The 13,575-nt window shown below is 33.8% G+C and overlaps 1 long non-coding RNA gene across 1 annotated transcript in view; it reads left to right on the forward strand.

Annotated features, from left to right (window-relative positions):
• Positions 1 to 8,520, forward strand: part of LOC116812665 (uncharacterized) — a 50,143-nt gene extending 41,623 nt beyond the window's left edge. The window contains exons 3-4 of the long non-coding RNA XR_004370750.1: positions 7,796 to 7,909; positions 8,381 to 8,520. This is a non-coding gene — a long non-coding RNA (uncharacterized LOC116812665). The remainder of the gene's footprint in view (positions 1 to 7,795; positions 7,910 to 8,380) is intronic.
• The last annotated feature ends 5,055 nt before the right edge of the window (positions 8,521 to 13,575 follow it).

Below are 13,575 nucleotides of genomic sequence, written 5' to 3' on the forward strand. Positions count from 1 at the left end.
GCCATTCTCCTGCCTCAGCCTCTCCGAGTAGCTGGGACTACAGGCGCCCGCCACCACGCCCGGCTAATTTTTTGTATTTTTAATAGAGACGGGGTTTCACCGTGGTCTCGATCTCCTGACCTCGTGATCCGCCCGCCTCGGCCTCCCAAAGTGCTGGGATTACAAGCGTGAGCCACCGCGCCCGGCCAGTAATATTTTTTTTTCTCATCTCTTGTATCCCTAATGCAGTGAACATCAGTTGGTAACACTTTTTAAGCTGATAGATTTTGTCAGTTTTTTAAAAATAAATCACTTTTAGCTATGCCAATAACCTTTTATCCAATGAGTCATGAAGCAACTGTGGGGATTCTTCCAGTGACTAAACATGCCTATCCCAATTACAGATTCAGGTACTGGAGTGAAAAACACAGGATAGACCTCTGGACCCACTGGGCCCACTGTGAGTTTGACCTCAGTCTCCATCTATCACCAGAGCACTTTATGTTCCCTCTCTGGTGGACCACAGTGCAATTTTGGGTCCCCACAAATTAGTGTTCATTCAGAGCCAGGGCCTCGTAATTTCCAAAAGTTCTGCTCATTTTATTTGCCCCTATGCAGTCACTCTTGTAAATGGCCACAGCCCTTTCAGGAAGGCTAGATGGAAGATTTACTGCGTGTACATATGGCAGTGGTCCATTATTGCAGAACAGGTAGTAAAGAGTAAATTTGTAGCTGAGAGGCAATAAATTGATAACTGGCACAAAGTGTGAAGAGAACATAGAGCATTTCAAATGAAGGACTTAGACCATTATAATAAAATGTGGCAAAATTTATATCAAAGACAATTTAGTCTCTAAGGAGAATAAATGTCAAATAAGAGGAACACTTTCTTGAGGAGCAGATATTTGATGCCATATTGTAAAACATTAGAAGAATATATTCACCCCTATTCAATAGTCTTATAAGGTTAATAATACCAAGGGATGGGTCCTACGAATATTATACATTCTACCAGGGTTGAAAGTATACTTGACACATAAGTTTGTACTGAATCCACTTCTCTTTTTGATGAGCTTAGAATGTATAAATATTTCTAATGACGAAACAGTTTGAAGGCACCTGTTCTGTAGGGGAATAAAAGTTTCAGCTGTATACATTTCTTATAAAAATAGTATTACTGTACTATAAGGACTTTAATATCTGCTTTTCACCTCTCATTTAATCATGTCTGTTAACAACCTTCTATTACCATCAGATGCCAAATATTTATTAGTTGTCCCCAAACAGATAAACCCTAGGAAATATATTGTTGTAGCTGACATTAATATTTTGTTAATGATAATTCAAATATTAATGAATCTAAAGTAAGTTGGAGTCTTCTTTATTGATGGAGTGTAGTTGAGAATAAAGGAAGAATGAGAAAAAACGTTTCATTATTTCTATTTTCAAATGTTCTGCAAATGATATATATCTATGAGGTGAATGATAAAACGTGATTTTATACCACTATGAAGGTGAAACTAAAACATATTTTCATTTCTTTATTTGACTGTAACTAAGCTATTTATTAGTTATTATAAGGAAAACAGGAATAGCTTCATTAATCGATTTGATGTATTTGTCCTTTATTTAGAAAAAACAAATAAATTGAGCAATTGTAAATCTCTCTGACCCAGTGTTTAATTAATCAAATCTATTACATTTAATAAGCAGAGATAATCCAAATGCTGAGCTTTGTATTTAATCAGAGTTTGCTGATAAATTGAACATTTTATAGATAGAACACATATAAGAACTGCTCTAGAATATTATGTAGGCAATTTTCATTATAAAAAAAGCAAATCAGTGAGCATATGTTACTAATAGAGAGAAAACACAGAATTAAGAACATGTACAATACATGTGTGCGCTTAATACCCGAACTAGTGAAAAAAGTGACAAATTTTCTCTATGCTAACCATTAAGTATTAAAGAATTTTTAATTAATTTATTACAGACTATACAAAAAGCCCCTGTATATTTTGGGTTATCTACATGCTCCATAGTCAAATTGAGTAAGATGCAACAAGTAGGTGACTCTAATTTTCAACAGGGTTTTCAGAAAAAAAAAAAAAAAAAAAAAAAAAAAGTATTTTAAGGCCATGCTACATGGCATGCTCTTATGCATATATCATGGCCAATTGGATGTGGCTGGGTATTTTAGTTCTATTCAAATTATGCACATGCACAACCTTTGTCATATAGACAAAAGCAGCTCTGAAATAACAGTGTTTGACAATGAACCTTATTTAGAGAAGCCATACAACCAGATAATCAACACAACATGATAAGAGAATTGTGGTACTTTTTCCAAACCAGCTAAACTTATTTATGATGATAGAATCCAAATAAAATAGGCTTGGAAAGTAAGCGTTTAGGGAGTAAATTGTTTCCTAGCTTATTTTGTTAAAATAGTCAAATTGGCATGGAATTCCTGGAGATTTAGAATATACTCTACCAAAAATGCCCCACCACCTTTGCGTACATCATCTAATGCTGACACTTCCTATTTTTGCTGTTTTGCTTTTCTCTGTCACTATACAGAACGGAGACCACTCTTAGCAGAATCTATTAATTAACCAGGTTAGCTCTGAAGTAAAATGAGAAGCTGTCTATTCATGTGAATCTAGCATGTCACTGCACAGAAACAACTCTCTTCCATCTATAAAAAGAAATACTCTATTTTCCTATACAGCTTTCTCTAGCAAAATATTTTGCTGACCAAACTTTGTTTCACTGTTTAAATGATATTTCTATAAAATCTGTTTAGCAATGCATTATTCAAGAAGTTAAGGTCTTTACTGGCAATATAGCAGGGAGACTAATGATGTTAGGATGGTAATTAATCTTCTTGGAAAAACTTAAGGTTTTATGCATTTTTGTTACATCTAAAAAAGATTTTATATTCCCCCAAGCATAACTGTGCCACCGATGTTTCTGAAACAAAATCAAGATAGGTAGAGATAAAGAGTTAGCAAGTTTTTGGGTGGTTTTGGAAAAGGCAACATTCAAGTGGAGAAACAAGGATGTAAGTTCTCACTTTGGGCTGCAGTTTCAGGCTTGAGGGTGGGGTTTTGTTAGGGATCTGCCCTTTTCTGCCTAGAATTTCTCTGCTTCCTCTTCCTGTCAATAGCCTAGGAAATACCATTCTGGACATAGGCCCTGGCAAAGATTTCATGAAGAAGACACAAAAAGCAATTGCAACAAAAACAAAAATTGACAAATAGGGCCTAATTAAACTAAAAAGCTTCTGCACAGTAAAAGAAACTATCAACACAGTAAACAGATAACCTACCAAATGGGAGAATATATTTGCAACTATGTATCCAACAAAGGTCTAATATCCAGAATCTACAAGGAACATAAATAAATTTACCTGAAAAAGCAAACAATCTCATTAAAAAGTGAGCAAAGACATAAACAGACACTTCTCAGAAGAAGACATAAACATGCCCAGCAAGCTTAATGAAAAATGCTTAACATCACTAATTATTAGAGAAATAAAAATCAAAACCACAATGACATACCATCTCACACCGGTCAGAGTGGCTATTATTAAGAAGTCAAAAAGTAACATGGTGATGAGCCTATGGAGAAAACTGAATGCTTATACACTGTTGGTGGGAATGTAAAATAGTTCAGTCTCTGTGGAAAACAGGTTGGCGATTTCTCAAGGAACTTGAAACAGTACTACCATTTGACCCAGCAATCCCATTACTGGGCATATACTCAATGGAAATAAAACATTTTACCAAAAAGATACATGCCTTCATATGTTCATTTCAGTACTATTCACAATAGCAAAGACATGGAATCAACTTAGGAGCCCATCACTGGTGGACTGGAGAAAGAAAATCTGGTACACATACACCATGAAATACTATGCAGCCATACCAAAAAAAAAATGAGATTATGTCCTTTGCACCAACATGGAGCTGTAGGCCATTATCTGAAGCAAATTAATGCAGGAAAAGAAGACCAAATACTGCATGTTCTCACTTATAAGTGGGACATATACATTGAGTACACATGGATACAAAGAAGGGAACAAAAGACACTGAGGCCTAATTCAGGGTGTAGGCTGGGAGGAGAGTAAAGATCGAAAAACCACCTATCAGATACTATGCTTAGTACCAGTGTCGTAAGCATAGTGTCTGTAACCTACTGGATACACCAAAGCCCCGTGACATGCAATTTACCTATATAACAAACCTGCACTTGTACCCTTGAATCTAAAATAAAAGTTAAAAAAGTAAAATTAAAAAAGAGAAGGCTATAAAAAGTAGGAAAACAATTTAGGAAATGCAAAATCTGACTTACAGCCATTCCAGAAAGAATGAAAAAAAATGATCAAGAAAGTAACAGAAATATTTTCTAGATCTAATATTTATGAATCTCCAAATTGAAAATACAATCTAATTACTTTGCACAACAAATTTTAAAAGCCTAATGCCAAAGCACATAATTATCTGATTTTTAAATGTTTCAGATAATGATTCTAACAGCTCACAAAAACGAAACAAGTCATATTACAAGAACTGAAAAATCAAATAGAGTTCTCAACAAAAAAACAGAGTCACTGGGATCTGGTAGACAATTGTGATAGTAGTTTCATTTGTTACTTAACTGGATCATGCTATGCCTACATATCTGGTTAAATATGATTTCTGCCTGTGTCTGTGAGGATGTTTCTGGAAGAGATTATCATTTGAATCACTAGACAGAGTAAAGTGAATTGCTCTCCCAAATGTGGGTAGGTCTCATCTAATCAGTTCAGGGTGTGAATACAACAGAAAGGTGGAGTAAGATTCTATTCGCTGGTTCTCTGCGTGAATGGTTGATCAGGGACATTGATCTCGCATGTTCAGTGCTCGTGGTTCTCAGGAATTCAGAGTCAGAATAGAATCTATGTCATTAGCTTTCCAGCTTCCCAGGCCTTCTAACTACACCAGTGGCTTTCCTGGTTCTACAGTTTGAAGATGGCAGATTGTGGAACTTTTCGTTTTCCATAACCCCATGAACGAATCCCTTATATGAGCCAATATCTCATGAGCCAATATCTCATGAGTCAATACCAGACACACAGACACACACACACACACATTCTGTTTGATTGTTTCTTTGGAGAATGCTCACTAATACAATGATGAATTGTTTTTATCATTCTGAGTAGAAACAGAAATGCTTTTTTTCAAATATGACTTATATTGCTGGCCTCATTATCAATCAAATGTGATAATATAATAAATGTTGTCATGTATAATGTCACAATTACCATCCATATAGCTTTGGAAAATTCTGAAATAATGTGTTCTTCCAAATATGTGTAACTAAACAAGAGAGAGAAAGAGAAGGGAGATCCAAAAAAAAAATCCCTAGAATACTGACAAATAAAAGTTCTTGAACAGCAGGACAGCAAGTTCTAGAGAGCAAAGCATTTGAAATGGAGCAAGACATTAGAGGGCTTAAGAGGTATGAAATAAAATTATGTTTCTGCTTTAAAGCTTATAGGATATTAATCACAATATCTTATAGAGTTGGAAATGAATTAGCAAAGATAACACAACAATAAAATAAACAAAAGGAAGATATAAAGACTAACTCCAGTAAAAATAAAACTTATTCAAGGAGGAGAATATAACTATAGAACTGCTGGAATTTAATATCATTATAATAACCAAAATACTGAATATGAATTTAACCAGAACCGAAGATGTAATTTTATGTGGAGGATAAAAAATGTGTGTTGGAAAGTGAGATAAAAATTTTTATCTCCCATTAAAAAAAATCACTTAAATGTTTACAAGTAAAGTATATGTAAGAATTCTTTTTGTTTTGTCAATATAGAGAGATAAATTTCAACACACACACACATACACACGAACACACACACACACACACAAATAAATGCACACTTCTAAGTTATTTTCTTCTCTGAAAAGGAAAGTGTTGAAGAAGAGATGAGAGAGGAACTTCAGTCACTGTTATTATTACTGATGTTGTATTGCCTTCTGCGTTTTAAAAGTAAAGAGCTCACATTTCATAATGTCACAAAAATTTAAATTAAAATTAATGAAAATTAAAGAGTGATTTAATGTTTTCACAAATACTAAAATCAGTACTTAAATACCTTTAATATTTAATCTGTGTCCTATCTAGAAATTACAGCAGTAAGTTTAACTTTTTTCATTAATTTGTGAGATAACCTCAACTCTCAATTTTTCATTAATTATCTTCAGCAAATTTTTATCCCAGTTTGACATACCTTAGGTACGATCCTGCCTAAGGCCTCTTCTCTCCAATACTAGTTGGTAAATTCCCATGGAATGTAAATTGATTTCAATATTAATATTACAAAAAATATAATTAGGAAGTTGACCCTAGAGCACTACCATCAAACTTTTGCATAAAAACCCATAAATTTATGGGCGTCTTCTACACCATAATGAAGCTTTTTAAAAAGATGTATTTTTACTCATTTCATCTCTAACGGCATTATATTTAATGATTTATTGGGTTTTAAATGACATTATTAATATTACATGATACTCATCTCTGGTAAAAGCCCCAAATAATTTGTATTAAAATGCTTAAAAATATTGCAGTGGAAGCAAAATTAAACACAATGAACAAATACAAGTCATAAAATATAATTTAAAATGCAATGAATTATTTACCTTTGAACACATCTGTAGGAAAATAATACACAGTCCCAAAATCTTTTTTTAAAAAGTCGTGAAATAAATGGTAAATACAAATAATGAGAAAAAAGTTTCTACCATCAAATTCACAGAACATATAAATTATTACAGTCATGCTATAATGTTGATGTGAGTACATTAAAAGCACTCACAACCAAAACAAACCATATTTTATTCAACAAAAACATAAGCTACCAAGAAAATTACATGATGGATATTAAGTTGATCAATACATACTTGAAAAAATTATTTTCTTCCTTCATCTTCCTTTCCTTTCTTTGACAAACAAAAGGATTAATATTTAATAAGTATTCAGCTTGATGTTTAGGAATACACAGATGAATAGGCATGCTTCCTACACCCACCTGACACACCATATTTTAGTAACCACTCAAGAAAATAATTGTTTAATATAAACATTATATAGGTGATACAAAAGAGGACCATAATCTCTGTGAGATTAGAAAACTTTGTCTTGTTTCTGGCTGTATCTAGTATCTAAAACAGGCATTGCAAATATTTTCATAAAGTGTCAGACAGTAAATATCTTAGGCTTGCTGGCCTAAGTCTGGCCAGCAACAGTCTCTGTGGCACAGAGTCTCTGGCCTTACAGTGTTGCTGGCAACTGTGAATGCATCGATACACAAAAACAAACTCACGCACTGTGTTTTGGCCAGTAGTTGATTGATCTTTGATCTTGAAAAATGCCCAGCTCATTTTGGTGCTAGTGATAAGCATGTGAGTGATACACATATTTATTCACTGCCATACCATCCTGGTACAACTTCTTACTATCTTTTATATGCACATATATGTGTGACATTGAATTACACATCAAGACAACTGTCAAAGACAAATTCAGACTTAGATAAGAAGAGACTTTGTTCAAAAAGAGTATTGCAATAGGCAGAATATTCTTATCTCATAAATCTGCAAGCATGTGAAAATAAAAAAAGAAAAAGGTTTATTTTGTAAGGAGAGATAAGCAATGTTTAGCAGAAACTTTTAAGGAGAAGTTGAGTAACCAAAAGGGAGCATAACCCTGGTTCGACAGAAAATTTGTCTTCTATCATTAGCAAGCACACAAGATAAGCTGACAAGAGGAGCAAGCTAAAGTTCAAGGGCCTGTGTGAAAGAGAGATGCCTGACTAACGTTTGGTCAAGATAAAGCAGAGGGTTGGTGACAGTAAGTATTATGTTAGCACTTCTGGATTCTGGAACTCCACACTCATCTGAATCTCATATTACACTCTTAGCTACTCCCTCTCCATCTTTTTTTTTTTTTTTTTCGAGAGAGGATCTCACTCTGTCACGAAGGCTGGCATGCAGTGGCATGATCGCAGCTCACTGCAGCCTTGAACTCCTAGGCTCATGAGATCCTCCTGCTTCAGCCTCCCAAGTAGCTGGGTCTATAGGTGCATGCCACCACACCCAGCTAATCAAAAAAATTTTTTTTGTAGAGACAGGGGCTTCACTATGTCACCCAGGTTGGTCTTGAACTCCCAGACTCAAGCAATCCTCCTGCCTTGGCCTCCCAAAATGCTGGAATTACAGGCATGAGCCATGGTGCCCAGCTCCATCTCTTTGCTGATTCACATTGTCTTAGTAACAACATCGGAGGAAATCTCTGAATCACAAAATGTATTCTTCTCTAATTTTAGATAGAGGCCAGGACACTTAAGTAAGACGGTCTACCTTTCCTGTTTTAAAGTCATGGTTGCATCTACTTTCATAAGAACTTACTGTGTGATGTTTCTGTCAGTAACCTGGGAATAAAGAGTGGAGTTTCTCCTGCACTACAGATCACGTGTGAGCTTCTCTTTAATAAATATTTATTTGTGAATTTGAGTTTGGTCAGGAAGTTGTTTTTACAGTAATATACCACTTGGTTGCTGAAATGGTACAGGGAGGAATATATAACACATACCTGCCTGTAACCACAGGAGCTGAACACAATTTACCAGAAACAACTTATTTCATAACAGCTTTAGAATTTCCTAACTTTAAACATTTTATTCTTATATAAATGTACAATTTAGTTCTAGAAAACTAAAAAAAAAATAGTTTTAAAAGAAATCAAATTAATTCAAAGAAATAAATACACTTTTTCTTTCATCCGTGATAAAACAATAGGGGACTCAATTTACTCTTTGACATTAAACAAAACAGCTAGAATATTTTTTAAAGACAGTGTTCAGATATTGAAAAGTGGCCAGTGTCACAATATTAGTGAAAGGAGAAGGGAAATAAGGCAAGCCCTACAATTATGCCAGCTTTCTGCCTATAAATAATTTCCAGATAGCAGTGTGAATGGAGAAGGAATTTGAGAAGATCCAGATGTTTCCTTGAGTTTAGGAAACAGAGTTTAAGAGTTCCGGAAGGCCAAGGCAGAACGCATAGAGTAATTTAATGAGGAAGAGACAGAGAGAGAGAGAGAGATTGAGAGAGAGAGAGGGACAGAGAGAGAGAAAACCAGAGAGAGAGAAAGTGCAAGTGCATATACGCTCTGGAGACAGATGATTCTACTGCAGTTTTCAATGGAGTACTAACTAACACGTGTACGAAAAACATTCTAACAGCAGTAAAAGCTTCTCCAGAAACATGCCTAAAATCCCTAGGGACAGGAAAAGTTTGTAATTCCAAACAGCCAGAGTGGGAAAAACTTCATAATATATGAGAAACTGAATAGAATACTCACAATGGTATTGCCTTCATATCATTTTAGCCCTAAAGTCAGCTCTGGACCTCTCTAGCAATGATAAATGAGAGCCTCAAAAGGATCAAACTGTATTTAGTAATCTAATTACATTCCACAACAAACTCCATAATAAAAAATAATCCTTTAAAAAATAAAGAAAACAGGTATAATACTTGCCACCTAGTTTGAATAGGTGCCCCCAAAAGCATGTGTTGGAAACTTAGTTTACAATGCAACAGTGTTGGAAGCTGGAACCTAGTGAAAGGTGATTAGGCCCTGTGGGTGGAGTGAATGGATTTATGCCATTAGTGTAGGAGTATGTTAATTATCTCAGAAGTGAGTTTTTTAAATAAAATGGAGCACTCAGTCCCCTTTTCCTTTGTGTTCATGTGTTTACTTGCCCACATGATGCTTCCCACCATGTTGTGAACATGGCAAGAAGGCCCTTACCAGATACAGCTCCTTGACCTCAGACTTCCCAGCTTCCAGAACTGCAAGTTAAATAAATTTCTGTTTACCATAAATTACCAGGCTCTGGTATTATGTTATAGCAGCATAAAACACAATGCTATTTTATAAAGAAGAAAGAAAAAAAAGAATTGGGGATGCAGGGTATCAGGAAAATCAGAAATGAGACAAATGTTCGAAATAGTAGGCAACTATATTCTTATAAATAAGTTTAATTTGCTCAAAAATAGAAAAACATGTACCTGATGAGAAATAGAGGATATATATGAGTCATATTGAATTAATATTGATAAAAAATATTGTCTGAGATGGAATATACCCACCAAATGAGACACTGCAGGATTAAAGTTAGGGGACGTAAAGGCCTACAAATAGAAACAATTTGAAATGAAACACAAAGAAAAAAATACTAATCAAAATAGACAATCAGTGAGTGGTCTGAAATATCAAGTGGTCAAAATAAAATAGTCTAAAATAATTATAATTGGAATCTCCTTCAAAATAACTAATGGCTAAGACTATTTCAAAATTTATTGAAAACCATAAAGCCACAGATGAAAGAATTTTAGTGAGCATCAAGAAGAAGACACTTGAAGAAGACTACAGAGATACAAATAATTAATTTTCTGAAAATCAGTGATGAAGAAAAAAATCTTTAAAGCAACCAGAGGAAAAATACACATTATGTACAGAGATACAAAATTAAAATAACAGACAACTTATCATTAGAAACAATTCAAGGCAGAATGGTAGAACTATATTTCAAAAGTTCACAAAATGAAAAGTGTATTTGTACTATGTACCCACCAAAATTCATCCAAATATATTTAACCAATTCATTTATTGGAATACATATTTAAAATGTTTCCACTCTTCATAACTGAATCTTACTTATAAATGGAAGATGAGCATTAAACAAAATAAATTTTTCAGTAAATAAAAATGTATTGTATGTAAGAGTGTTAAAGACAGAATGAGAAATATTAGTTTACATTTTATTCAATTTGAAAGAGCCAGATTTTTATTTTGTTTGTTGTTGTTCAATATAATTAAGTTATTTTTCCTCTTAATTTTCAGTCCTCTTTTTTTTTTTTTTTTTTTTTTTGAGACAGAGTCTCGCTCTGTCACCCAGGCATTCTCAGCTCACTGCAACCTCCGCCTCTCAGGTTCCAGCGATTCTCATGCCTCAGCCTCCGGAGTAGCTGGAACTGTAAGTGTGGGTGAACCACTGCCTGGCTAATTTGGGTATTTTTAGTAGAGATGGGTTTTCACTGTGTTGGCCAGGCTGGTCTCAATTCCTGGTCTCAAGTGATCTACCCACCTTGCCCTCTCAAAGTGCTGGGATTATAGGCATGAGCCACCATGCCAGGCTCAGTCCTACATTTCTGATTGATTGTGGACAACTTTAATGCTGTCACTGAAATGGATTAGTTTTCTTCTAAGCAAATCACTTAGCCACTTGATATTCTACTGTATTGAGAGATTTATATGACAACATATTTCTTTGGGTAAACAAGTGACTGACATAAAGAAAGTTAAGTGGAATACTGGTGTTGAGGAAGACATTTAATTTCCTCTCTATGTGTAAACATTTTTGTGTTGGCTTGGTCTACACAGTAAACATGAAGGATAAAATAAATATATTCTTCTTTTGATTTTCAGCCAAAAATGTCAAAAGAGTGACATTTCCCTTACATTTATTTGTCTACTTAGTTCTAAGGGCTATAGTTTAAATAAAAATTGTAATATAGGTGAAAAGGCAGTTCAAACATTTTGTACATTCAGAATAAACAGTAGTACAAGCACAGGTAAAATAATACAAGAGAAGGGATTAAATATGGAACATATTGATCGTTATTATCTAAACATTCCCTAACTTGGTCTTTTAAAATTTACACATAAAGAATGTGTCGTATAAGCAGTTTTAGACTCTCATAAGAAAAGATGATAATTTGGATGAACATTTGAGTCTGATGAAATTAAAAACCTAAAACTCTCCATGTTATATTCATTCAATATTTCTATATAGTTTCTATAGACTTGGTTTTTATTAGGATCTTGAATATGAAATGACTGAATAAATACTTTTACTTCCTATTTTTTTCAAAGATTAAGAACTCTACTCTGATTTCTTATTCAAGTCAGTCAGATAGGTGCAATTGTGCTTTTTAAAAAATCTTAAAGTAGTTTATAATTGAAAGAAACCCTGATAACCACCAGTGTGATTTTTAGAAACTCTCATAGTTGGCCTAAAGGGCCAAAACACTTGACCTGATTCAAAAAGTGCCATATAAATATACCAATCATTTTCTAGCAGTCTCAATTTCTTGAACATATTATTAATAGAATATTGAAATCCCCAAGTCTCTCAATGTTTCTCAATAGGGTAAAGCACCAATGTTTACAATAAAGAAACAACATACATAAAAAGAAAGGTAATATAGCATGAAGCTGTAAACTTCAGGATATGCTTGATTTCTCACAGAAAACAAGAAAATGCTTTGAAAAGTCAATTCATGTTAAATGAATAAGGCCTGTCTTGTGTGTTCTCCCATTTGATGATTTTAAGTTGCCTGAGTTGGAAACTTATGTGATCTGTGTTTGCTTTCAATTTTTTATCCAATTTGTTACACACTCCTTCAATATTGCTTTTAAAATATCATTCAAATTTGCTTACTTCTCTCCATTCATAACCCCTGTCGAGAGCCCCATCACCTCCCACTAGAATTCTTCAACAGTTTCTTCAGTTCATCTCCTTGTGTACAATATTGCCCACAACATCCAATTTAATACACTGTAACCTTAACTAGGGTTTATCACACTTTTTGACCTCCTGTTCTGCATGATATTCATGAACATTCCAGCTCTCCATGAGAGTCCTGAAAGTTTCTCCTCTATTCTAATGTCACAATCTCCAAAGTTATCAGAACCCTGCATTTAAGAACACCTGTTAGAATTTTATAGCTAATTATAAAACCACCTTCTAAAGAAGAACAAAACAACACAACAATTGTTTGTGGATGAGCAAAAAGTTTTAGGGCAGCTCTAGTTGAAGACATAATTGACAAGAAAATTTGTTTCCTCTGTGGCACACAATAATTTAACATAGTAATTATAATTAATACTGATAATGTACACTAATTCATATCAGAATTATAGGAGTTTCATATAATTTTGGAACACATACCAATAACATTTATACAAACACATCCCCAAAGAAATCCAAACACCATTTCATATTTGACAATGATTGCTGTATGATTTATATAGCAAATAAGCCAAATACGTTATTTTTGGACTTTAGGAAACCTAATAGCTTCAAGGATTAATTAAGTCAGAAAAAGACATAATTTGATTTTGGAACGTTTGTCAAATATCAAAGGTTTCAAACGCTTGATATCACAAAATAGGATTAGAGGTCATTGTAAAATAAGTCATTCATTTAATCAAGGTTATAACTCAAGGATTTCAACAACAAAAAGGCAACACCTTCATTCTTTGGGAGAGGAGACTTAATTTTCCTAATAAGAAGCCCTAATAAAAACAGCATAAAGCCAATTGTTTGTTTTCCAAAATTGTATAAATATTAATCTATAAAATTTTAATCACATTAGCTATAAGGTATAATTTCCATAAAACTTTTATAACTTTATTATAACCTTTATTAAGGAGTCAGTTAATGCTCCAAGA

This window comes from Hylobates moloch, unplaced genomic scaffold (assembly GCF_009828535.3).
Source record: "Hylobates moloch isolate HMO894 unplaced genomic scaffold, HMol_V3 SCAFFOLD_9, whole genome shotgun sequence".
Taxonomy (NCBI): domain Eukaryota; kingdom Metazoa; phylum Chordata; class Mammalia; order Primates; family Hylobatidae; genus Hylobates; species Hylobates moloch.